General features: G+C 44.9%; 1 long non-coding RNA gene across 1 annotated transcript; it reads right to left on the bottom strand.

Moving 5' to 3' along the window:
- Positions 1 to 293: 293 nt before the first annotated feature.
- Positions 294 to 26,185, bottom strand: LOC140492411 (uncharacterized). Its single transcript, XR_011963568.1, has 3 exons — positions 26,085 to 26,185; positions 23,567 to 23,666; positions 294 to 386 (listed from the first exon to the last, which is right to left on the bottom strand). It is a non-coding gene; the product is annotated as an uncharacterized lncRNA (long non-coding RNA).
- Between the last annotated feature and the right edge of the window lie 1,701 nt (positions 26,186 to 27,886).

Raw genomic sequence — 27,886 nt, forward strand, 5'->3', positions numbered from 1 at the left:
GCTGTGTTACTGTGTGGGTGTAGGCAGGGGTAATGTGATGGTGCTGCCTCCTGGAGGATGCACTCAGCGTCCCTCTTCATCCTGCAGTTACATCAATTGGGTTTCAGCAACTAGAGATAGAACCCTCTTCCAGGATATGGGCATCACTGGCTCAGCGTGCATTGATTGCCCATCTCTAGTTACCCTTGAGAAGATGGTATCAAGCTGCTGTCTTGTACAATTCACAGTCCATTTGGCGCAGAGAGACCGACAATGCTGTGAGGAGAGTGTTGCAGGACTTTGGCCGAGTGATTCTCTATCTTTGGTTCTTCAAATGCTGGTTAACTTAATCACAATCTGCATGTGATTTTGAGATTTCAGTCTGCAAATCTTCAACATCTAGCACCCTGTATAAAGGAATGTGTACAGGTTAGAAGTTCAGAACAGACTATTCTAGTTTCTCTGGAATATCTTTTTCCCTTTCTTCCCTCAAAGCTGTAACCCTCCAGCCCACTTACCCTCTCCCACCGTTCTGACTCTGCTACCCGCTAATGTACACCCTCCACATTCTCATGGAGTAACTGATAAACAGATCCATGCCACCACTTCCCGTCCCTGGTTAGACTCTGCACCCTTTCTGGGTTCACCTCTTTACCTTTCAGTTGCTGCAAGTCAATAATGTAACACAAGAATGAAGCATAAGGAAACAGAAAGGAAGGTGGCAGATCCTGGACAGAAGAGGAACCTTCAGTCTGGGAGAATGGGTCAGATCCTTCTTAGTTCCCCATTAGTTGATTCCTACCATTACAATGAATTGGGGATGGAGAGTGGTCCTACATGGGTGTAGTGACACTTTGACCCGCCTCCCCTAACAGACCAATACTATGAGCAGATACAGCCAATCACAGTGTGAAAAACTTTCTGCAAAGTGTATTTACCCAAAGTACATGCTCCACAACCCGCCCACATTCTGTACATGTACAGTGCCAGGTTTCCCACACACATGTGGTCCCTGCTTCAGGGATTGTGGGAGTTGTAGTCCCCATGAAGCCACTGGAGCCCTGTCTCTGGAAAATCAATGAAAAGTGTGGAGTGGAGGGTGTTGTGTATCGGATCCCCATTCAGACACACAGAACGTATGCACTGTCACTGGGTTTTACTGAGACACCTGCTTCCACAACCTGATTTTCTGATGTAAAGAATATAGATTCAGCCAACTGGGGCGTGGGGTGGTTCATAGGAGGAGCAGATTTTAAGCAGAGGTGGCTCAATGGTTAGCATTGCTGACTCACAGCATCAGGGACCTGGATTTGATTCAGCCTTAGGTGACTGTGTGGAGTTTACACGTTCTCCCCGTGTCTGTGTGGATTTCCTCTGGGTGCTCCAGTTTCATCCCACAGTCCAAAGATGTGCAGGTTAAGTGGATTGGTTATGCGAAATTCCCAGTGTCCATGCATGTGCAGGTTAAACCATTAACCATGAGAAATACAGGGAATGCATGAATCTGAATGGGATGCTCATCAAAGAGTTCGTGTGGACTCCATGGACGATGACCCTGTTTCTACACTGTAGGGATTCTATTCCATTCTCATGAAGAAGAATGTACCTGTCTCAATGTGCTGTGAATCTGTGGAATTCCCTATTCAAAATGCAGTGGATGCCAGGACAATGAGCAAATTTACTGAAGAGATACAGATGTTGAATTTGCAATGAGATGAAGGGTGAGAGAGAGCAGGCAGGAAAATCCAGCTGACACCGAGGTGAGCTCAATCATCACCGTATTAAATGGTGGAGCTGGTTCGAAGGGCTGCATTGCATCTCCTGTGCCCAGGGCTTATCTTCTTACGGTAATAACTGGAAAGCTGAATCCAAAACTCACCACATTCACCAAAGTAGATTTTCAGAAAATGCAGGATAGTCAGGTGGATTAGGATTTCAAACTTAGATAGTGAGGAAGCGTGTGGGAGATAATAATATTACAATTTTAAACTGAGGTGAGTTAAAAATCACACAACAACAGGTTATAGTCCAACAGGTTAAATTGGATCATGATGAAGGAGCAACGCTCTGAAAGCTAGTGTGTTTCCAATTAACCCTGAGGGACTATAACCTGGTGTTGTGAGATTTTTAACTTTGTACACCCAGTCCAACACCGGAATCTCCAAATCATGTGAACTAAGGGGAGACACTGATTTATGGTTTTAGATTGTGTCGTACATTCACACTGTCCAGAATACTCTGTTGTGAATATGTATCCTGTACTTTATTACAAAGCCAAGGTCTCTGACAATGAAAACCAAAACACCCAGGAAACATTGCCTCACCTCGTAATCTGATAAAAGACTTGTGTTAAGTCTGTTTGAATTTAGAATACAGTTGGGAAGAAGGAAGATTAAATCCAATCCCAAGATCCTGTGCTTAAACAAAGGAGACTACAATAGGATGAGGCAGGAGTTGGCTAATGTAGACTGGAAGCAAAGACTTTAAGGTGGGACAGTTGACAGACAGTGGAAGAATATCAATGAATTTTTCAAACTGCTCAGCAAACGTATATATCAGTGAAAAGGAAGGACTGTAGGAAAAGGAGTTATCTACCATGGGTGGCTAAGGAAATAAGGGAGTTTATCAAATTGAAATAGAAAACATACAAATTGGCAAAGACCAAGGAGAAACTAGGAGATTAGAAAAACTTTAAAGATCAACAGAAAGCGAGATGGGATTGCGGGAGAAAAGTGATGAGTAGCTATCCCCAGGGCCAGAATAACAGTTTACACTGCTAGAGGGGAACCTATTGTGTGGGGAACATATGGCCTCTGTAATTGTTGAAGCACTTAACTGTTACCATAGAGATAATCCTGATCAAGTTCAAAATCACAGCACACTCCAAAAGCTTGTACTTCCAAATAAACATGTTGGACTATAACTTGGTGATGTGCGGCTTTTAACTTTGCCCACCCCGCTCCAACACCAGCTCTTCCACATCCGAATCCTGACAGACAGCCCCACTGAAACTGAAGGGCCTGTCAGATACCTGACTGAACCACAGGGGTGTGGGGGGAGGGGTATGTGGTTTAACGACAAAGTGCTGAGCTGAACTCTACTTTTTAACTGTCATTGCCATAATATTGAGACAGCGTCCATTCAAAACCACAAACCACAAAGGTATAAGAATGGGAGCCATACATCGGACAGGCAGGGAGTTACCTGATACTGCCTGGAGGTGTTCTGCATGTACACTATCCAGGTAACTGCCAAGTCTCATCAATAAAAGACTCAAAGAAGACCTCTCAAAGGAACAACCATTATCACGAAAGTGTTAGAGCTGGGTAAGCTAATGGAGCTAAAGGTAGACAAGTCTCTTTGCCCTGATGGAATACATCCCAGGGTACTACCAGATGTGGTGGGAGAAATAGTAAATATATTTGGAGTCAGAGTCCTACAGCAGAGACAGGCCCTTTGGCCCAAACTGGTCCATGCCAGCCAATATGTCCATCCACGCGAACCCCATTTCCCTGCACACTTGGCCCATATGCTTCTGACCCTTTGCTATCCATGTATTTGTCCAAATTCCTTTTAGATGTCGTTAATGTACCCAACTCAACCAATTCCACTGGCAGCTCAGTCCATATACATACCACCCTCTGTGTAAAACAGTTGCCCCTCAGGTTCCCTTTCAGAATTTCTCCTCTAACCTTAAACTGATGCCCTCCACTCCTTGATTTCCTGGGAAAAAGACTGAGTGCATTCACCTTACCCAAGCCTGTCACGATTTTATACAAAGGCAGAAATAGATCTACCCTCTGTTTCCTCTGCTCTAAACAAAAACAAAACCTCGCTTGTCCAACCTCTCCCTCTAACTCAGAACCGAGCCCACTTCTTCTGCACCTTATCCAGTTTAATGACTGAAACCTACATTACATTCATCACATTTCCAGTGTCTCCCCACGGCGCTGGAACCGACGTGACAACGCCAATGGATTACAAGCCATGATCGATAATTAACCCATTTACAACAATCCCGTTTTCAAAGTATTTTCCATGGTGCAGGGATCCTTGTGTCTTTCTGGTTGCATGATTAATTAAAAACTTGTCCTCATACAAAACAAATCTGTAACTTAATTATTCCTGAGAAATGTGCCATGATTTTTCAGACTTTTAAAAACAAATGAAATCTCTCCCCAGAGTCACCACACTAACATGGACTTGGTAGTGTCTCAGTAATGTTTCCAGACACACTGACATTTGAAATATTCGCCCACGGACAGAATACACACCTTTCCTTCCACATGAAAAGGCCAATGATATTCAGATTGGCACGGATCAAGTAACCATCAAAACTGAACAGGAAGTTCAGTTTGAATTTCTCATCCACAAATCCGCCCTTTCAGTACTCTACAACAGAGAATACAAGTCGCTGAATTCAGCTTCCTAGCTCCTGCTGCAGACTAAGGACCAAAACAAAGGTGTGGCACGATGGCGCAGCTGCCCCACAGCACTAGGGTCCCAGGTTCGATTCCAACCTTGGGGGCTATGTGTGGAATTTGCATGTTCTCCCCGTCTCTGCGTGGGTTTCCTCCGGGTGCTCCGGTTTCCTCCCACAATCCAAAGATGCGTAGGTCAGGTGAATCAGTCATGCTAAATTGCCCATAGTGTTAGGTGCATTAGTCAGAGGGAAATGGGTCTGGGTGGGCTACACTTCCGAGGGTCGGTGTGGACTGGCTGGGCCGAAGGGCCTGCTTCCACACTGTAGGAAATCTAATCAAATCAAATCAATGAATCTGACTCGGAGCCTCCTGGGTGTTGGTGAATCCTCCCCCCACCTTCCAGGGTTTCCTTCCTGGTCAGACCCACATTATTTTTTTTTCCAATCTGGAACCTCTTATTTATTTCCCCTACACCGACCCTCTGATGAGAACCATCCTGCACACACTGGACAAATCATAACTGGTTGAACTAAAATGAACCAAATTAGAACTTTAATTGCAGGCCCACCTTTGTTCCTTTCCATAACATTCCTGAATCTTCACCCGAGTTCTGATAACTTTCTGCAAAATGCTCCCCCCACTGATACGCTGACCACTTGTCACGATACCAGGGCAGGGACCATTCCCCTTGGTCCTATTCTCAGAGGGAGGAAGGGAGGGAGCTGACAATGACAGATTAATCCCACACATCCACAGACTCTCTCCCTGGCATTGACCCATACTGCACATACGCCAACAATTGCCCAGCACTGCGTCCGAGCACCGGTTCCCCCCTCCTAAAGAGCATGCTCCAGATCACACAGGTGCCTGGGTGATTGACAGCAGCTGTGCCCAATAGAGTGGAGGGGGCGGGGCTGGAGAAGTGGGACAATGGGATTGTAAACAACGAATGAATGTGGAGGACACTGGGGGATGGACAGGTCAGTGAGAGACAGGATCAGTGCAGCAGCAGGTGGGGATCCAAGACAAACTGAGCAATGGGAGAGTCTGACAGGAGAGAAACTGTTTGGAGGCTCAGGCAGGGACAGCTGGGACACAGTATGGCCTGGAGGCTTGGGCATGTTTTCCAATGAGCCTCTTCAAAGCGGCTGTTACGAAACTCTGAACCCGATTCTCTTGGTCCAGAGGTAAGGACACTACCACCATTTCTTGGTGGGCTAGTGGAAAGAAGGGAAGATTTTCTCAATCTCACTCACATGGAAACTCCATGAGCTCCTCCCACTTACTCTCTACGGTAGGGATGGAGGAGACTTAGCAGATGGGACGGGGTTTAGGGATATAGGGACTGCCTTTCAAATGGAACTCATCTGTGTTATTAACAAGACTCAATACACAGCCAATAACACAAAGCTGGTGTACGTGAACTTTATCCAGAATATTAACACCCATAACTGGGTGACGCAGACCCCAATGTACAAAGTTAAGTCCTGGATATTAATAAATGCTTTGTGTGAGAGAAATCACGTCTCATGAACTTGTGTCAATTGTTTTGAAGTAACAACAAAGAGGATTGATGAGGACAAAGCGGTGGAAATGATCTACACGGACTTCAGTAAGGTTCCCCATGGGAGACTGGTTAGCAAGGTTAGATCTCATGGAATACAGAGAGAACTAGCCATTTGGATACAAAACTGGCTCAAAGGGAGAAGACAGAGGGTAGTGGTGGAAGTTTGCTTTTCAGATTGGAGACCTGTGACCAGTGGGGTGTCACAAAGGATCGGTGCTGGATCCACTAATTTTCATAATTTATATAAGTGATTTGGATGTGAATATAGGAAGTAATGTTAGTAAGATGACACCAAAATTGGAGGTGTAGTGGACAGTGAAGAGGATTACCTCAGATTACAATGGGATCTTGATCAGATGTTTGAATGTGCTGAGGACTGGCGGATGGAGTTTAATTTAGATAAATGTGAGGTGTTGCATTTTGGAAAAGCAAATATTAGCACGGTGTATACACTTAATGGTAGTGTCCTCGGGAGTGCTGCTGAACGAAGAGACCTTGGAATGCAGGTTCATAGCTCCTTGAAAGCAGAATCACAGGAAGATAGGATAGTGAAGGTGGTGTTTAGTATGCTTTCCTTTATTGGTCAGAGCACTGAGTATAGGAGTTGTGAAGTCGTATTGCGGCTGTACAGGACATTGCTTAGGCCACGCTTGGAATATTGCGTGCAATTCTGGTCTCCTTCCTATCAAAACAATATTGTGAAACTTGAAAGGGGTCAGCAAAGTATTACAAGCATGTTGCCAGGGTTGGAGGATTTGAGCTACAGGCTGAATACATTGTTTTCCCTGGAGCGTCAGAGGCTGATGGGTGACCTGAGAGAGGTTTATAAAATCTGTAAGGGCATGGATCGGGTAAATTCACAAGGTCTTTTCCCTGTGGTGGGGAGGAGGCATGATGGGGGGTGGGAGACAGAGAGGAGAGACCGAGAGGGGAGGGTGATGGTTATTTTGTAGATCTACAACACAACCATGTTCCTGTTTTCTCCCCATCCCCTTCAATCCCTCTGAAGGGCTCAGAACAAGTGTACAGTCCCTGGAAAGTAGAGTGTGAGGGTGATCAAGTGCTGAAGGTTGCATTTGGGACGCTGACCTTTATTGGTCAGTGCATATATCAATAAATGGACCTGGGTTCAATTCCACTGTCCTGGATTCATGTCTGTGGCCACAGACGCGCCTGTCTCTGACCCTGACTACTGGATGCCCTGTTACGATAGCTGTGCCATTCTCCTTCGTCCCGTTCTGTGCAGCGGAGCTTTCTGTGGTGCACTGAACCTGGCTGTTGCTGATTTCCCCTGAGAATCTACTCCACCTGCTCCCCCCTTATAGAATCCCAAGCGGTGCACAATATTTGTTTGAGAAGCGGAACGATCAGTGAGGAGTTCTGCACTTCCTTCCTGAGCCTTTTACTTGATCTGATGATCACCCATTCCCTTTCTGCCTGTGTAACCCTCACCTGCAGTGTGACTAACTCACTAACCGTGCTGTCCATAACATTCTCAGTATTGCTCCACAGTGAGTTCACTCTCAGCTCCAGGTCTGAAAAACAGTTTCCCAGTAGCTGCAGATGGGCACTCTTCTTGCACACATCGCCGTCACGGACACTGGAAGTGTCCCGTATTTCGCACATTGAGCAAGAGGAGCACATCACTGGTCTAAGGTCTCCTGTCACAATGTCTCTCTAGTTTCAGTTAGTTACTCCCATTAGGAGAATCTAAATGCGCTAGCAACCTTCCTTCTCTTCAGACATTTCCATTATAATCAAAAGCCCCGATCTTTACTTAAGCTGACATTTTATACTTTAAAAACTGTTAAAAAAAACTCAGCAGGTTTCACTTACAACTTGGCTGTTCCCATTGGGACCATGTGAATTTCTGAATGGCCTGAACTAAAACTGAAGCTGTGGTTCACCCTCTCCCTGTCTCCCCTCGCTCTGTTTACACCCAACTCCAAAACACTCTCATTGAGCCAGGCAGCACCCTCAGTGCAGCCCTGTCATTTTCATTGTCTGCTCACACCTACACTGCCCTCAGCCTCCTGCACTGTTCCAATGCATCTCAATGGGAGCTCAGGAACAGCACCTCATCTTTCAGCTCAGCCCTTTGTAACCCCAGAGTCAACATGGACTTCAGCAGTTTCTGGATGAACAGACAGTTGTCAGAACCTTGAACATTCCACCTGAAATGGTGCTGGAATTTCAGTCCATAAGGAATTTTAATGAGAAGTTTGCAGGGAATTGAAAATGAGGAGTTTACAGGTTAACATCATGAAGTGGGTGATTGGGTCTAAATCTGGCAGTTCCTATAAAAAGACGAGGTGTAATTTGGATAAGTCTACACTCTCTCTCACGCCAATAATACCTTCCACAGCTGCAGGGCCAAGAATTGAACACAAATCCAAAGGGTGATCCAACCACAGTTTGAACATATTTCTGCTTTTTGCTTGAAAAAAAAACCAGATAATTTCCCACAGACAGAACAGACACACCTTTCTCCTTCCACTGTTAAATGTCAATGGCATTCAGATCTTGATGACCCTGCTGACGATAGAAAATTGCTTCGGAGATCCCTGTCTCAATTATTCTCAATTAATATCCTATAAAATGAATTCACAAAACAAAACTCACAGTCAGTGCAGACTGAACAGTAAAGTCAAAAATTTCTCTTTGTATGTTTTTGATGTGTAAATGCTCCGCTTTCAATCACCCCTTCCCCACCCAGGAAGAGGATATGTCCATGTGCCTCGCTGTACCTTGCCCCAAATAAAGATGGTGGCCTAACCCAGGACCTATCACCGCCTGAGTGCCACAACTATTTTCCCATGTGCTGCAAAAGTGGGACCAAGAGTTTCTAATTCAGGTCCATCAACACGTACAGGGTGTAATTAAACCCTCCCAGTCTCAACTGGATCCAACTCCCTTTTCCCGTTTCCTCCTCCTGCACACACCAAGGGTCATTCTAGGTCCAGTGACCCTTCCGCAGAACGACAGCAGCTGGGAAAATTAGAATCCCTACAGTGTGGAAACAGGCCATTCGGCCCAACAAGTCCACACTCACCCTCTGAAGATTTTCTCAACCAAACCCATTCCCCGACCCTATTACTCTACATTTCCCCTGACTAACGCACCTAACCTATACATCCCTGAATACTACGGGAAATTTAGCTGGGCCAATTCACCTAACCTGCATATCTTTGGACTGCAGGAAATAGGGGTATAAAGAGTAGATAATATGTGAGAACAGTGCCCAAAATAAACTGTAACATTTGGAAAGACAAAGGAGTGAATAACAATCTGGCTGGGAGGGTGCATAGCTGTTAATGGAGGGCACAGGATCCTGTGTCTGGCACCATCTCAGTAGAGGTGGTGGAAACGGCAGCTGATGATCTACGTTCTGCGACAAAAAAGACCCTGAACTTCCAGCTGCCTGCTACTTTAACACACGAGTCTGTTCCCTGGCCAACATCTGTCTCATGCTTACTGCAGTGTTCCAGTGAAGCTTGATGCAAGCTGGCAGAACACTCCAGAACATACCAAAACGCCCCCGTATTTCAAGGACTGCAATTTCCCCTCCCATGTGGTCAACAATACTCTCCAGTGTATCTCCACCACTTCCCATACCTCTGCCATTGAACGACACCTCTCCAACTGCAACAAGGATACCACCCCCTAGTCCTCACCTTCCACCCAGATACAACGCATCAGCCTCCGCCATTTCCACCACCTACAATCAGATCCCACCAGATATATTTCCCTCTACATTCCTTTCATCATTCGACAGAGACGATTCCCTGAGAATTCCTTGTCAGATCCATCCACCCTCCACTCCCAGCACCTTCACTTGCCAATGCAAGAGGTGTAAAACCTGTGCCCACACCTCCCCCTCACCCATAATGGATCCTTCCACATCCAGCAGAGAATTTCCAGCACATCCAAACACCTCACCTATTATGGCCTTTGATTTTGATGTCGTCTCCTCTCCACTGGGGAGTCAGGACGCCAACTTGCGGAATGTTTCAGGGAACATTTCTGGGACACATGCACCAGCCAACCCCACCATCCTGTGGCCGACCACTTCAACTTCCCCACCCACTCCGCCAAGGACATGCAAGTCCTGGGCCGCCTCCACCAAAAAATCCAAGCCACCTGAAGGAAGAAAACCTCATCTTCCACATTGGGACCCTTTAACCACAGAATCAAGGTTCCCTCGTCTCCCCTCCCCTACCTTATCCCAGATCCAACCCTCCAACTCGACACCACCCCCTTGAGCTGTCCCACCTGTTCAACTTCCTTTACAATTATCCACTCCACCCTCTGTCCATTACCCTCCACCTACATCTTCCTATTGCCTTCCTAGCTCCCTTCCCACCAACCCCACACATCCCTCTTATTTATCTCTCAGCCGTGCTACTACCCCCCTCTCCCTACAATCCCGGCATTCCTGATGAAAGGCTTATGCCCAAAACGTCGATTCTATTGCTCCTGAGATGCTGCCTGGGCTTTTCCAGCGCCACACTTTAACGCAAGCTGGAAGAACAACACCTCATTTTCTACTTACTTGGGGACCCTGCACCCCTCTAGCCCCAGTATCAACTTCAATAATTTTAGGTGTTGAACTCTCCAAAGTCCTAGCGCCCTAGCCTCTTAACCCACAAACCAGTCCTTGTTATCATATTGCCTGCCATTATACACTACATATGGTTAGTCACTAACAGTCCCGATAAACAGTTATTCACCCTCCCCCCAGCCAGATCGTTATCCACTCCTTTGTCCAACTGCTCCCATCTCTTTCTTTGGACTCTATCACCACCTATCATTTACTCCTTAACCCCAAACTTCTGCATATAAACTGACATTTGTTTTCAGTAACATCAGTTCTGAGGAAGGGTCAGCGGATCCAAACATTAACTCTGATTTCTCTTCACAGATGCTGCCAGACCTGCTGAGTTTTTCCAGTACCCTTTGGTTGTTGTGTGAGATTTAAAGCATCCACAGTTCTTTTGGTTCTAATTTACCAGGAATTTCTAATTCAGGTCTAGCCGCCTAAAACTGTGTGTTTATAAACACTCCCAGTCCATACAAACTCAATTTCTCTCCCAGTCTCTGCTGTCTCTCTCACTCCCTTCACCCTCATTGAGTACACCCGCACCACAGTGACACTGCACATTCAGTGAAAGGGGGCAGTATCACAGAGTAGAGGGACTGGGGGCTATTCAGCCCATTGGGGCTGTCCACTCGCCCTCTGGAGATGGTGCCAGTCTGTCCCAACACACTTCCCATTTGCCTGTAGTCCTCCAAATCCTTCCTAAAAAGAAGCTAAATTGCAAATTTGTTTTGACAATAATTACTGAATCTTCATCCAGCTGTCATTCAAACTGATCCAGAAGCTTAGAACTTACGGAATATAATAATGTTCACATTTTTAACCTGCATTATTTGCCAATTACTTCAAAGTAGTTACTAAAAATTGTGACGTTAATAATTTCTCCCTCTGTCTCTTTAAATTAAATATCCTGGAAAGAAATCTGCTCCTGGTTGAAATCACTGCTTAACCTTCTGAGCTCCAAGGAGAATTATCTGACCTTCTGCTAACTTTCCACATAGAGAAACATATCTTAATTTTAATGTTTCAGTGTTATTGAGATGTACAGCACAGAAACCAACCATTCGGTCCAACTTGTCCATGCCGACCAGATATTCTAAATTAATCTCGACCCATTTGACAGCACTTGGCCCATAATCTTCTAAACCTTTCCGAATCGTTTACCCAAATCAGATGCCTTTTCAATGTTGCAATTGTACCAGCCACCACACTTTCTCTGGCAGCTCATTCCATACACATACCACATTCAGCTTGAAAATAATGCCCTCAGATCCCTTATAAATTGTTTTCCTCAGTCCTTAGGCCTGTGCACCATAGATGTGGGCTCACCTAACCTGGGAATAAGAGCCTGGTTGTTCACCCTATCCATGTCCCTCACAATTGTATCAACCACTGAGGTCATCTCTCAGCATCCGATGCTCCAGGGAAAACAGCCCCAGCCTATCCCTATATAGCTGAAACCCTCAACCCTAGTAACATCTTTGCACATCTTTTCTAAACACTTTCAATTTTCACAATATCATTCAGATAGCGGGGAAACCAGGACTGAAAGCAGAATTCCAGAAGTGGCTGAATCAATGTGCTGAACAGCCACAAAATGCCGTTACAACTCCTGTACTGAATACACTAACCAGGAAAAGGCAAGGATACTAAACGCCTTCTTCACTACCCTGCCTATGTATGATTCCACTTTCAACGAACTATGAACCTGCACTCAAAGATCTCTTTGTTCAGCAACGACTCCCAAGGACCTTCCCATTAAGTGCATAAGTCCTGCCCTGATTTGATTTTCCAAAATGGAGCACCTCACATTTTTCTGAATTAAACTCCATCTGCCACTCCTTAGCCCATTTGTTTGAAGTCCCATTGTAATCTGAGGTAACCTTCTTCCCTGTCCAATGCTCCTCCAATTTTGGTATCTATGTAAAGTCACTGACCATACCTCCTATATTCACATAGAAAACATTTACATAAATGAAGAAAAGCAGTGGACCCAGAAACGATCCTTACAGCATAATGCTCATAGAACATAGAACATTAAAACACAGTAAAGGCCCTTCGGCCCTCAATGTTGCACCGACCTGTCATACCGATCTGAAGCCCATTTAACGAACACTATTCCATATACGTCGATATGCTTGTCCAATAACGACTTAAATGAACTTAAAGTTGGTGAATCTACGACCGTTGCAGGCATAGCACTCCATACACTGATTACTCTCTGAGTAAATTAATTACCTCTGACATCTGTCCTATATCTTTCACCCCTCAATTTAAAGCTATGCCTCCTCGTGCTCGTCGTCAACATTCTTGGAAAAAGGCTCTCCCTGTCTACCCTATCTAACCATCTGATTATCTTGTATGTCTCTATTAAGTAACGTATCAACCTTCTTCTCTCTTAACGGAAACAGCCTCAAGTCCCTCAGCCTTTCCTCGTAAGACCTTCCCTCAATACCAGGCAACATCCTAGTAAATCCCCTCTGCACCCTTTCAAAGCTTCCAAATCCTCCTTATAATGTGGGGAACAGAACTGTACACAATACTTCAAGTGCAGCCTCAGCAGAGTCTTGTACAGCTGTAGCATAACCTCATGGTTCCAGAACTCGATCCCCCATTAATAAAAACTGAAACACTGTATGCCTTCTAAACAACCCCGTCAACCTGGTGGCAACTTTCAAGGATCTGTGTACCTGGACACTGAGATCTCTCTGCTCATCGACACTACCAAGAATCATACCATTAGCCCAGTACTTTGCATTCCAGTTACTCTGACTAAAGTGAATCACCTCACACTTGTCCGCATTAAACTCCATTTGCCACCTCTCAGCCCATTTCTGCAGCTTATTTAAGTCTCTCTGTAACATAAAACATCCTTTGTCACTATCCACAACTCCACCGACCTTCGGGTTGTCTGCAAATTTACTAACCCACCCTTCTACGCCCTCATCCAGGTCGTTTATGAAAATGACGAACAGCAGTGGACCCAACGCCGACCCTTGCGGTACACTACTGGTAACTGGACTCCAGGATGAACATTTCCCATCAACCACCACTATCTTCTTTCAGCAAGCCAATTACTGATCCAAACTGCTTTATCTCCCACAATCGCATCCTTCCGCATTTTGTACAATAGTCTACTGTGGGGAACCTTATCGAACGCCTTGCTGAAATCCACATACAACACATCAACCAGTTTACTCTCATCTACCTGTTTGGTTTCCTTCTCAAAGAACTCAATAAGGTTTGTGAGGCACGACCTACCCTTCACAAAATCGTGCTGACTATCCCTAATCAAATTATTCTTTTCTGGATCCTATCTCTGATAACCTTTTCCAACACTTTACCAACATATGAAGTAAGGCTCACTGGTCTATAATTACCAGGGCTGTCTCTACTCCCCTTCTTGAACAGGGGAACCACATGTGCTATCCTCCAGTCTTCTGGCACTATTCCTGTAGACAATGATGATTTAAAGATCAATGCCAAAGGCTCGGCAATCTCCTCCTTGGCTTCCCAGATGATACTAGGATAAGTTCACTGGGCCGGATGGGTTTTATCTATTTTCACACTCTGCAGGATTTCTGACACCTCTTCATTATAAGCCTCAATCCCACCTAGTCTAGTAGCCTGTATCTCAGTAATCTCAACAACATTGTCGTTTTCTAAAGGGAATACTGTTGAAAAATATTCATTTCGTGCTTCCCCTATCTCCTCTGACTCTACACACAACTTCCCACTACTATCCTTGATTGGCCCTAATCTTATTCGTCATTCTTTTATTCCGTAAATACCGATAGAAAGCCTTAGGGTTTACCCTGATCCTATCCGCCAACAATTTCTCATGTCTCCTCCTGGCACTTCTGAGCTCTTCCTTTAGGACTTTGCTGGCTATCTTGTAACCCTCAAGCGCCCAAACTGAGCCTTCACATCTTATCCTAACATAAGCCACCTTCTTCCTTTTGAAGAGAGATTCCATTTCCTTTGTAAACCACAACTCCCGCACTCTACAGCTTCCTCCCTGCCTGACAGGTATATACTTATCAAGGACAAACAGGAGCTTTTCCTTGATCTTTGAGGGTCCCTATTCTCTGCCTGGTTACTCGTTTATCCTTAGTGTATTTTTGGAATCTCTGGATTCTCTGGGAACCTATTTCCCAAAGCTCTCTCATGTCCCGTTTTTGCTCTCCTGGTGTCCCTCGAGGAGACTCCGACTGCCCCTATACTCCTCCAGGAATTCACACAAACCCAGCTAACTGCACCTGCTATATCCCTCCTTCATTTTCTTGATGAGACTCTCAATTTCTCACGACAGGCAGCATTCCCAACACTACCTATTAAGGCCTTAACAGGAACGTACTGTCTGTGTACTCTCGTTGTCGCAGGCCTATGGACGCAATGGCAGATGAGGACAAAGAAGCAATCATTATCAGTAAAAAGGTAATGCTGGGCAAGATAACAGCCTAAAGGTAGATGGGTCGCCTGGCCGTGATGGAATGCATCCCAGGGGACGTTAACAGATGGCTGAGGGTAAATAGAAAAAGCACTCGTGATAATTCACTAAAATTTGTTGGACTCTGGGACAGTTCTGACAGATTGGCAAGCTACAAATGTGATGCAAATATTTTAAAATGGACCTGTTAGCATAACTTCTTTGGTGGGGAAAATGTCCGATCTCTTAAGGAAGAAATAGTGAGCTATGTGGATAGAAATTATCTCATTGAGCAGAAACAGCATCGATTCATGAAAGGTAGACTTCACTAAGATGAGTGGTAGAGCAATGTGTGCCGAGGCCATTGTAAGTCTGCACAGGGATACAGATAGGCTAAGTGAGTGGGTAAGGATCTGGCAGATGAAGGACAAGGTTGGGAAATGTGAAGTCATCCATTTAGGTCATACTAACAGCAAACTGATGATGAAATGATGAAAACTTGCAGCACGCTGCTGTACAGAGGGAGCTGGGTGTCCTTGTACATGAATCACAGGAAATTGGTTTGCAGATACAGCAGGTAAATAAGACAGTGAAGGAAATATTGTCCTTCATTGCTAGAGGGATGGTTATGCTGCAGCTGTACAGGGTGCTGGGGAGGCCACACCTGGAGTATTGTGTACAAGTTTGATCTCCTTACTTCAGGAAGGATGTACTGACACTGGTGGGAGTGTAGAGGAGGGTCACTAGTTTCAGTCAGGATTTCAGAGGGTTGGCATATGCGGAGAGATTGAGGAAACTGGTAGTATGCTCATTGGAATTTCGAAGTATGGGAGGTTGGATAGGAAAAAAATAAAATTATGAACGGAGTAGATAAGATAGAAGCAGGGAGGTGATTTCCGCTGGGGGTGGGTCAAACTAGGGAGCAGAGCATCAAAATAAGGGGGCATCAGATTTAGGACTGAGTTCAGGATGGACTTCTTCAGATAAATCTGTGAATCTGTGGAATTTGCTGCTGAGTGCAGCAGTTAAGGTTATCGACTTGACTATCTTTAGGTCAAAAGATAGATTTGTGAACAGGAAAGGAATTAAGGGTTATGGTGAGAGATCAGGAGTGTGGACCTGAGGCCATGAAAAGATCAGCCCTGATCTTACTGAATGGCAGAGCAGGCTTGAGGGGCCATGTAGCCTACTCCTGCTCCTCTTTCTTATGTTCTTATGTTCCCACTTTCCAGCCTGGGAATAGCAAAGGAATATTGAAAATTTTCGCCATGTACTGTCAAAATTCGCCTTTGTCCAATTTAGAGCACTGTTTAGATCTGGTCTATTATTTTCTGTAACTATTTCAAAACTAGTAGAATTATCAGAGAATCCTGACAGCGTGGAAGTAGGCCATTCAGCTCATCACAACCACACTGACCCTCAGAGACTCCTACCTTACCACTGTAATGTTGCATTCCCCATGGCTAATCCACCTAGCGTGCACATCCCTGAACAATATGGGCAATTCAGCCTGGAAAATCCACACAACCTGTAATCTTTAGACAGTGGGAGGAAACCAGAGCAAACAGATGAAATCCACGCAGATAATAACAACAAGGTGATCATCCCTTTCTTATTTCCCAGTTCCACCAAAATAACTTCACTGGACGTACTCCTAGGAATATCCTCCCTTAAGCACAACTGTAATGCTACCTCTAAACAAAAAGGCCACTCCGCCTCCTCTCATGTCCCCCTTTCTATCCTTTCTCTTGCATCGATACCCTGGAACATTAAACTGCCAGTCCTACTCATCCCTGAGCAACATTTCTGTAATACTCATGATATCATAGTCCCATGTTCAAAACTATACCAAGCCCATCTGCCTTCCCTGTCAGGCCTCTTGCATTGAAGTAAATGCAGTGTAACTTGTCAGTTCTACCTGGTTCTGTGCCTTGCCCTTGACTGCCTTGACTGTCTGACTTCTGAACTGTACCAGCCTCAGACATACCTCTTTTCTCACTATCTCTTTGGGTTTACCCTCACTGGATTAATGCCATCTGAGTAACACTAGCAAATCTCCCTGCCTGGATATCAGACACCTTCCAATTCAGGTACAATCCATCCTTCTTATGCACATCAACTCTACTCCAGGGAGATTACAATGATCAAAAGATGTGAATCCTTCTGCCCTACACCAGCTCCTTAGCCAATCATTCATCTCCTCCATCCTGCTATTCCTACTCTCACTAGCATGTAGCACCGGAAGTAATGCAGATATTATGGTCGAGGACCTACTTTTTTATATTCCAGGCTAATTTGCTATATTCTCTCATCAAGACTTCATCTTTTCCCCTTCCTATGTCATTGGTACCAATGTACAATGACCTCTCACTGGTCATTCTTCCCTTTGAGAATATTCTGCTACTTGTTCGAAACATCCTTGACCCTGGCACCAGGGAGGTGCCACCCCATTCTGATGTCTCACTGTCAGCTGCAGAAACAGCAGTCTGTGCCCAACTACAGAGTCCCTTATCATCATTGAGCGTTTGGAATCTGATATACCTCTCATTATAGTCGAGCCAGTCTCAGTAGCAGTAACTTGGCTGTCAGTGCAAAATTCCCCTGAGAGTCTATGACCACCTACATTATCCATAATAGTATACTTGTTTCAGATGGGGATAGCCACAGGAGACTCCTGCTCTATCTCCCTCTCCTACCTTTCCGAGAGGTAACCCATCTACCTGACTGTATCGGCAGTTTTCCGGCCTGAAACTGCCACCTATCACACATCCTGACTCTTGGTAAATTCTTCATTACCATTAAGCACCGCTCCATCTGATCCATGTAATCCAAGAGGATTTGCATCACTTCCTGCAGGCTATCATCAGGATCATTCAAACTCCCCCTACTCTCCTCCAGGAAGTGCACATCACTGTACTAATGGCCATCTCTGCACCTTAATCTGTAGACCCAGAAAAAGGCAGAGTCTTACAGCTTTACAAAAGACTACTCTCGAATACATTCGTATCTGTATTTTATATTTAAAACATTCAACCAAAAGATCATAACAGAGGCATTTAGACTAGTAAACACTCACCCTACTGAATGTTGCGGATTTTAAAAAGTAAAACAGAGCAAGATTTACCTTTTAAGAGACTGAAACCCCACTGAGCTGATCCCCAGCTGTGAGTCACAGACATACAGCACGGAAACAGACCCTTCAGTCAAACTCGTCCATACCGACCAGATATCCAAACCTAATCTCGTCCCATTTGCCAGCACTTGGTCAATATCCCTCTAAACCCTTGCTATTCATATACTCATCCAGATGCCTAATAAATGTTGCAATTCTAGCAGCCTTCACAACTCCCTTTGGCAGCTCGTTCCACAAACGCACCACCGTCGCATGAAAAAGTTGCCCCTTAGGTCCCTTTTACATCTTTCCCCTCTCACGCTATATCTATACCCTCTAGTTCTAGACTCCCCCACTCCAGTGAAAATACCTTGTCTATCTATCCAATCGATGCTCATGATTTTATAAACCGCTGAGATCACTCCTCAGCCTCTGACACTCCAGGGAAAACAGCCCCAGCCTCGACAGCCTCTCCCTATATCTCAAATCCTCCAACCCTAGCAATATCCTTATAAATCTTTTGTGAACCTTTCAAGTTACACAACATCCTTCTGATAGGTGGAGAACAGAATTGCGCACAATATTGCAAGAGTGGCCAAACCAATGTCCTGAACAGGTGCAACATGACCTCCCACCTCTCTTACTCAATACTCTGACCAATAAAGGAAATCATACCAAACACCTTCACTATCCTATTTACCTGCGCCTCTACTTTCAAGGAGCTGTGAACCTGCACAATAAGGTCTCTTTGTTCAGCAACACTCCCCAGGACCTGACCATTTTGTGTATCAGTCCTGCTAAGCTTTGCTTTTCCAAAAATGCAGCACCTCGCACTTATCTGAATTGAACTCCATCTGCCACTCCGCAGCCCATTTGCCCATCTGATCAAAATCCCATTGAAATCTGAGGTAGCCTTCTTCACTGTCCACTACACCTCCAATTTAGGTGCCATCTACAAACTTACTAACTATACCTCCTGTGTTCACATCCAATTCATTTATATAAATGATGAGAAGTAGTGGACCCAGCACGATCGTTGTGGCACTCCACTAGTCACATGCCTCCAGTCTGAAAAATAATCATCCATCACCACCACCCTCTGTCTTCTGCCTTTGAGCCAGTTCTATATCCAAATGGCTACTTCCGTGACATCTAACCTTGCTAACCAGTCTCCCATGGGGAAGCTTGCCGAACGCCTCACTGAAGTCCAGATAGATCACATCGACTGTTCTGCCCTCATCAATCCTCTTTGTTACTTCTTACAAACCAGATCCAGTATGTGACACATGATTTCCCATGCAGAAAGTTATGCTGACTATCCCTAATCAGTCTGTGTTTTTCCAAATACACGCAAATCCTGTCGCTCAGGGCTCCCTCCAACACCTAGTCTAGCACAGCATCTGTAGTTCCCGGGTTTGTCCAAACTGCCTTCGTTAAATAGTAGCACCATATTAACCAACTCGCAGTCTTCTGGCACCTCAGCTGTGACTATCAATAATACAAAAATCTCAGCAAGAGGCCCAGAAATCACTTCCCTTGCTTCCTACAGAATTTTAGGGTACACCTGATCAAAGCCTGGGGATAGATCCACCTTTATGCGTTTCCAGACATCCAGTACTCTGTAGTATGGACATTTTTCAAGATGTCACCATTTATTTCCCCTCATTCTACATCTCCCGTGTCCTTCTCCACAGTAAATACTGATGCAAAATATTGCATCTTGATAAAACAAACGAGGGCAGGACTTACACTAATTAAAAGTAAGGCTTTGAGTAGTGATATGGAACAAAGAGACCGAGGGGTTCAGGTCTTCTTAGTCTGTGTCACATGTAGACAGGGTGGTTAAGAAGGTGGTTAGCACACTTATCTTCATTTCTCAGACCTCTGAGTACCAGAGTTGGGAATTTAGGTTGAGGCTGTACAGGATGCTGGGGAGGCCTCTTCTAGAATACTGTGTCCAGTTCTGGTTGTGCTGTGATAGGAAGGATATTATTAAATTGGAGCGGATTCGGAAGAGACTAACCGGGATGTTGCCATGAATGGAGGGATTGTGTCACAAGGAGAAGCTGGATAGGCTGGGATGCTTTTTCACTATAGCGTAGGAGTTTGAGGGATGACCTTAAAGGTTTATAAAACCATGAAGCGTGTACATAAGGGGGAGAGGGGGGATTCAAGACCTGGGTGCATCCAATTTGAAAATAGAGGAGAAAGGTTTAAAAAATAAATTGGGGATTTATTTTTATTTACATGTGTGAAGTGAACTCCCAGAAAAAGAGGCAGCTGTGAATACAATTACAATGTTTAAAAGACATTTAGACAAGTCCATAAATAGGAAATATTTGGATGAATGTGGACCAAGCGGAGGCAGGTGCGATTAGATTAGTTGGGAATTATGGTCGCACGGACTGGTTTAACCACAGGGTCTGTCTCTGTTCTGTATCACTTTATGACTCCAACTCTCGCTATCTCTGTGAATTCCTCCATGCTCACAACTCCCCAGATCACGGTCACCTCATCCAGACTAAACTCTTCTTTATCTCTAGAAATCCTCTCTCGCCTCAGAACCATCACTATCTCTGGTATCACAAACATCTCTGTAACATCCTCCAATCTCCTCCCATCTCATCACCCTCACGATCTCTAATCTTGACAACCTCCACAAATCTGTCCTTTTCCACAGTAAACACTGATGCCACTCGTTTAGTATCCCCCACAACAACCCCATCTTCTGCGTCTTCACATATAGGCTGCCTTGCTGATCTTTGAGGTGGCCTATTCTCTCTCGAGTGACCCATTTGCTCTTAATGTATTTCTAAAAACCCATTCCCTATTCGCCAAAGCGGTGTCCTGTCCCCTTTTTGCCTTACTGATTTTACTCTTAAGAATACTCCTCTTGCCTCTATACTCGAAGGATGATTGTGATTTTTGGATTGGAATAAATGCAAAATATTACATCTTGATAAAACAAACGAAGGCTGGACTTACACTGATTAAACGAAGGGCCTCGGATAGTGATATGGAACAAAGAGACCAAGGGGTTCAGGTCTTTGAACTATGTGTCACATGCAGACAGGGTGGTTCAGAAGGGGTTTAGCACATTTGCCTTCATTGCTCAGATCTTTGAATATAGGAGTTGGGACGTTATGTTGAGGTTGTACAGGATGTTGGGGAGGCCTCTTCTAGAATACTGTGCCCAGTTCTGGTTGTGCTGTTATAGGAAGGATATTATTAAATCGGAGCAGGTTCAGAAGAGATTTACCAGGATGGTGATGGGAACAGAGGGATTGAATTATAAGCAGAGTCTGGATAGGCTGGTTCCTTTTTCACTGGAGCACAGGAGGCTGAGGGGTGACCTTATCAGAGGTTTATAAAATCCTGAAGAGTTTTGGTAATGTGAACAGCAGGTGCCCTTTCTAGGAGGGGACGTGATTCAAGATTGGGGACATCCTTTTCTCACATTAAAAAGTAAGACTTTAAAAAGAAGTTCCGGATTTTATTTTTTGTTTTTGCACAGAGAGTGGTTCACATGTGGAATAAACTTGCAGAGGACGTGGTAGCTGTGAATGCAATTATAATTTCAGGGTGGCACAGTGGCTCAACGGTTCGCACTGCTACCTCTCAGCGCCAGGGACACAGGCTCAATTCCTGTATTGGGTGACTGTCCATGTGGAGTTTGCATATTCTTCCCCATGTCAGCGTGGGTTCCTCCAGGTGCTGCCGTTTCCTCCCACAATCCACAGATGTACAGGGTAGGTGAACTGGCCGTGCTCAATTGCCCATCGTGTTCAGGAATGATTGGGTTGAGTGAATTAGTCGGGGTAAATGTAGAGCAAAACGGTAGGGGAATGGGATTCTAATAGGAAAAAAACATTTGGACCCTTATATCAATAGGGAATGCTAGGATGGACTTGGACCACGTGGAGGCAGGTGCGATTAGTTCAGTTCGAATTTATGATCGACACGGACTAGTTGGACCACAGGGTCTGTGTCGATGCTGTATAACTTTATGACTCGTTTCCTCTGTAAATTCCCCTATGATTGGAACTCTCCCTATCAGTGCCACCTCATCAGGCCTTACAAATCCTCATCTCTATAATTCCTCTCCAGCCTCAAAATCCAAAAACCTCTATCACAAATATCTCTATCTCTGTAACATCCTCCATCCTCACAATCCTTTCCAACTTGCATCTCCTCCACCTTCATTATCCTCCCCATGTCTAATCCCCTCCAGTCTCTCAAAGCTCTGCTTTATGTGCCTTTCTTTATTTCCAGCTTTCAGGATGCCCAATGTTTATTTATCACTTGATGATTGCCCTTTACAATTCCTGCGCAGAGCTTCTGAATTTCCTCTTAAACCTCTGCGTCTCACTTTCCTCCCAAGAAAATCGACCAATCACGTGTCATCTATTCTAGTATCACCTTTTCTGACCTGATGTCCAATGGAGCCTTTCATATTCCTATAATAAACATCTCAGCGGTCTACAGAACAGAAAAACGCTCTGGTGGTCCATCGAATCTGTGAGAAAGAAAACTACCACCATACTACTATCTTCATCTATTTTCCAGTACTTGTGGAAAAGTGTCATCTATCATGGCATAGCAAGTGCACACTAAATACATCTCAAATGTTTTGGGGATTTGTGTCTCCCACCCTCACAGACAGTGAGGTTTAGTGCAACTGTTGCTCGATGGTGACATCACCCACAGGAACACAGAGCAGCTGGGTCTGTGCAAACCCGAGGTCGCCCACACATTGGGAAGGATGGCACGGTCCCCGAGAGGGTGCACAGGAGAGTTACCAGGATGGTTCAAGGAATGGGGGATTTTAGTTGCAGGGACATGGGTGTTGTTAATACAGATCAAGAATATCCATGTACAATAGATGGACTCTTGTTCTCAACCTCTCTCCCCTTGCCTGGGCTGTGGTAACCTTCAGGTTAAAGCACCACCAGACATCTCTCCCTCATAAGAGAGCAGCCATATGGTCTGGTAGGACAATACTGACTTTACCTTTCACACAGTGATGCCACTGTGCATCGGGGGTGGAGAGAGGGAATGCTGAAGGTGGTGGATGGGACACCACGGAGGCACAGTGCTTTGTCCTGGAGGATGTTCACTTTCTTTAATACTGTTGAGGGCTGCACTAATGAAGGCAAGTGGAGAATGTTCCAACACAATTTTGATGTGTGCCTTATAGAGAGCAAACAGACATTGGGGAATCAGGGGTTTTGGAAAACTGAGATTGTTCTCCTCGTAGCAAAGGAAATTGAGGGGAGCTGAGAGACAAGTGCTTACAAAACATATACATCAGGATGTTAAACCTAGCACTCATCAACTCATCATAAAAGGATTACTGGACACATATTGAAGATTTCGGGGAGATCGATTGACAGGATGGTTTGATTCAAAGGAGAATTTTTATGCAGAAAATGGAATTGAGCTGGAACAAAATACTCACACACAGTGCAAATATCCAGGTCCTGATGAATGGAGTAATTCAATCAGAGTTTGGCGTTACAATTACTGAGATTCCCATCTGAATATCCACCTGTAGTATCCTCTAATACAAGTTTATAAAATCTGTCACTGTCAGGTCAGGTCAGAAACTCACACCATCCCCTCCTCCTGGTCCAGGATGACTGTACACATTACCCCTTGTGGAGACCAGCAGTCAGTTCAGGGGGAAATCTATGTGGGTTTCTATGAGTTTCCAACTTGGGACTTCATGTGACTGAACAGGGCAGATCTTTGACACATGGGACAGAATGCTGCAAGAGTCAGTGAGATGTGGAGAGCAGGATTTGCTTCCTTTTCTTTCCTTCCGTGCTGCCGCTGCGCCTCATAAATAAGACATGGGATGTGAAAGGCTCATGCACATTGATGGGCAAGTTGTCTCCATTCTGACCAATGGGCAGCAAGATCCTCCCAGTCATTCCAAAGAGTCTCTCTGAAAAGACAGCATCTCAGCATGCTTCCCACTGTCCGGTGCTCCCTGGAAAGGTTTAGCAGAATGAGGGGGGAATCTCTGAGAAAATGCAGAACAGTAAACTTCCAAAAGGATGATAAACTGTTTACAGAGAGGGATTTGTTGGAGAAGTGGACACCAAGTTGGCAAATGGAGCATAACTTGGGATAATGTGAAGTTGTTCATTTTGGAGGAGGTAATAAAAGAACAGAGGACTATTTAAATGGTGGAAACTGTAGAAAGCTGCAACACAAAAGGGACTGGGGGTAACTGTGCAGGAAACACAGAAAGCCAGCACACAGTTACAACAGGTCATCAGGAAGGGAGATGAAACGTTGTTCCTTGTTTGAAGGGATTTGCAGTATAAGAGTTGGGAGTATATACCTGAGGGCAACTTTATAAAGTGCGAGTGAGACCACATATGGAGTAATGAGACACGTTTTGGTCCCTTTATTTAAGGAAAGACATCACTTCATCGGAGGCATTTAGAGAAGATTGACTGGGATGATCCCTGGTTTGCAGGGACTATCATTCAAGAAAAGGCTGAAGAAGTTGGGACTCGACTCACTGGATTTGGGGGAGAATGAGAGGGGATCTTATTGAAACATATAGGCTTATTAAGGGGTATGACAGGGTAAATACTGAGAGGATGTGTCCCATCATGAGGGAGCCAGACTCTGGGTCAGTTGCAGAATCAAGGGTTCTGTTTTAGATTTGTCAACTTTAATGCAACACAGACATGGGTAAGGGGTTTCAGTAGCAATGGAACTGGGGTGAGGTGGAGAAAAGCAACATTTTAGAGATTGGATTTCCTGGTGTTTGCAATTGTGTAGATGTCTGATCAGAAGATCACCTTGGGGTCAGAATATGAGAGCAATATTGTGAAGTTCTGCCTCAGGCATTTCCCATTAAGAGGGAGGGGCTCAGCAGTAAGGGAAAGTAATTTGTAATAGCAACTGAAGACAATGGGTTTAACCATTGCAGTGTTTCATTGGAGGAAATTGCAGCCAATCGAGTGGTAAGCAGTTTGATGAATGAGTAACAGAGGAGCAATGGAGAGGGATGATAGGGAGAGAGAGCTGGGCATTGTCAGTGTACATGTGAAACCAATACGATGTCACCTCCTGGCAGTATGTAGGTGAGATACAGGAGGGGACAAAGATAGATCCTGGATGGACACCACATATGAGGAATTCAGAAAGGAAAGGGACAGTGGAGATGGAGCAGGATTTTCCAACAACCGTGAGGTCAAATATTAGTTCTTAGCAGAATTGGAGAGAAGGACATAACCAGAAAAGACAGACAGAACAACGAACAATATTTGTGAATTGGTAAGGGGGAGTGATGAGGAGGAGCCAGAATCCAAAACTGCTATTTCTACATCAGTGACATCACCCAACTCCACCCTAGTCTCAGCTCATTTACTGAAATACTCATCCAGCCTTGTATTATCTCCAGACTTCGTTATCCAAAAACACTCCTGGCCAGCCTCCCTCATTCAACTTATACATAAGCTCAAGAATATCTAAAACCCTACTGCCCAAGTGCTCACTTGTACCAAAACTTGTTGATTCATCAAAAGGCTCCTATTTACAAGCAACAATTTAAAATTCTCTCCCTTGATGTAATTCCTGGCTGTGAACATCCCTATCTCCCCGCACCACACAACCTGTGAGACCCCGACAACTCATTTTCTTTCAGACTCCCAAAGATGCATTTATTCATTGCTTTACCGGTCTGGCTGTTTCGACAGTAGCCAAGGCAACACGATCTGGAATTCACTGCCTGACCCTCTCAGACATGCTTTCCTCCTTTAAGGTATTCCTGAAAACCTGCTTATTTGGCAATTCTTTTGATCACCTGACCTAATATCCCCATCTGTGGCCTTATGTCAGAAATTCTCAATTTCTGTGAAATTATGAAAATGATAAAAATACAAAATGTTGTTGATTTGCACACACATTGTCAACTCTTCACTGTCGCTGAGTGAATAATCTGTAACATCTCTTACCCAAGAACATTGTGGGAGCACCTTCACCACATGAACTGCAGCTGTACAAGGAAGTCAAACATCACCCTCTCCACAGGCAATGGGACTCTGGCATTAATCACTGGTGTCTGTGGAGAGAGAAACACATATTTGATATTTTAGGGAGTGCTAAATGCATTACAGGAAGTGAGAATGTTGCAGAATTTGATGGTCAGAAATGGAAGGAAAATGCACTCTTTTGTTGAAAAAAAGAATTATTCACTGTCAAAGATACTGTGGAAAATTTAGTCCGTTGAGAGAGCAGCACATTGTCAGGGGTTGGGCAGCAGAGGAAAATTAACTTACAAAAGGTCTGTGAAAGTAACAGTAAAACACTAAACAAGCCAAACAGCCTGTGCCCAAAGACTTTAACTCCCCTTCCCACTCCACCAAAGATATACAGGCCCTGGGACACCTCCACCGCCAAATCCCAGGCATCTGATGCCTGGATGAAGAACGCCTCATCATCTGTGTTCAGATCCTCCAACCACATGGGATCAATGTGGATTTCACCAGTTTCCTCATTCCCACTCCCCCCACCTTGTCCCAGATCCAGCCTTCCAACTCAGCACTACCCTTTTGACCTGTCCTACGTTTCCATCTTCCTTCCCACCAATCGGCTGCTGCCTGACCTGCTGTGCTTTTCTAGCATCACACTCTTTGACATTGAAAACATCCTGACTCTGACACTGTGTAAATCCTGCCCTATCACTCCCTGCCAAGTAAGGCTGTGCATGCGTCGCCATACAGCTTGCCCCTCTCAAAGTTGGCAGCCACACACGTGTCCCATGGATCACTGCCCCCAATAAAGATGGCGGCGATCACTCACGCCTTTCACCATTTGAAGCATTTTCCCGTTTGCCACAAACACGGGCCTGGGATTTTCAAATTTGTGTTTTCCGATGTGCACTAAGTTCTGTAAAACGTCTCAGCCCGTTCCATTAAAATTTCCTTCCCTTCCTGGTCAATATGTCTTTCCTTAACCATGCCCTGCACCTTCACACATTTCCAATGGCTTGGTCACAACATCACAGTGCTGCCAGTGAAGTTTATCATGTGGTATCAGTTTATTCCTGATGAAGGGCTTTTGCCCGAATCGTCGATTTCGCTGATCCTTGGATGCTGCCTGAACTGCTGTGCTCTTCCAGCACCACTAATCCAGAAGCTTATTACGTGGTTGAGTGTAGCCACGCCCCTCATTCACTCAGACCAACCGGCACTACCTTGTCTTCTAGCCCCGTCCCCATCCTCTTATTGGTCCTGCACTGAGATCAATCACCAGAGGCCCTTTGTGGGCTGAAGCATGCTCAGTGCTTCCTGCTTTTGCTGCTGTTCATCAGGTATAAGAGAGAGTGTTCATTCCTGTTTCTCCTAATGTCAGACATTAACAACAACGACCTGCATTGTATGGAGCCTTTCATACTGACAAATCTCCTAAAGTGCTTCATGAATGCTGGAAACATTGATTAAAGAGAACAACTTTAAGATACATCTTTGAGGAGTACAGACGGGGTTGGGAAGGATATTGAAGAGGTTTTTAGATCAGACAAACCGTCTAAAGAGCAACCCACACAGACCCATTCCCCTACATCTAACACTACGGGCAATTTAGCGTGGCCAATTCACCTAACCTGTACATTTTTGGACTGTGGAAGGAAACCGGAGCAGCCGGAGGAAACCGACGCAGACACTGGGAGAATGTGCAAAATCCACACAGACAGTTGCCTGAGGTGGGAATAGAACCCAGGTCTCTGGCACTGTGTGGCAGCAGTGTTAACCACTGT

Source organism: Chiloscyllium punctatum, chromosome 21 (genome assembly GCF_047496795.1).
Source record: "Chiloscyllium punctatum isolate Juve2018m chromosome 21, sChiPun1.3, whole genome shotgun sequence".
Lineage (NCBI taxonomy): Eukaryota > Metazoa > Chordata > Chondrichthyes > Orectolobiformes > Hemiscylliidae > Chiloscyllium > Chiloscyllium punctatum.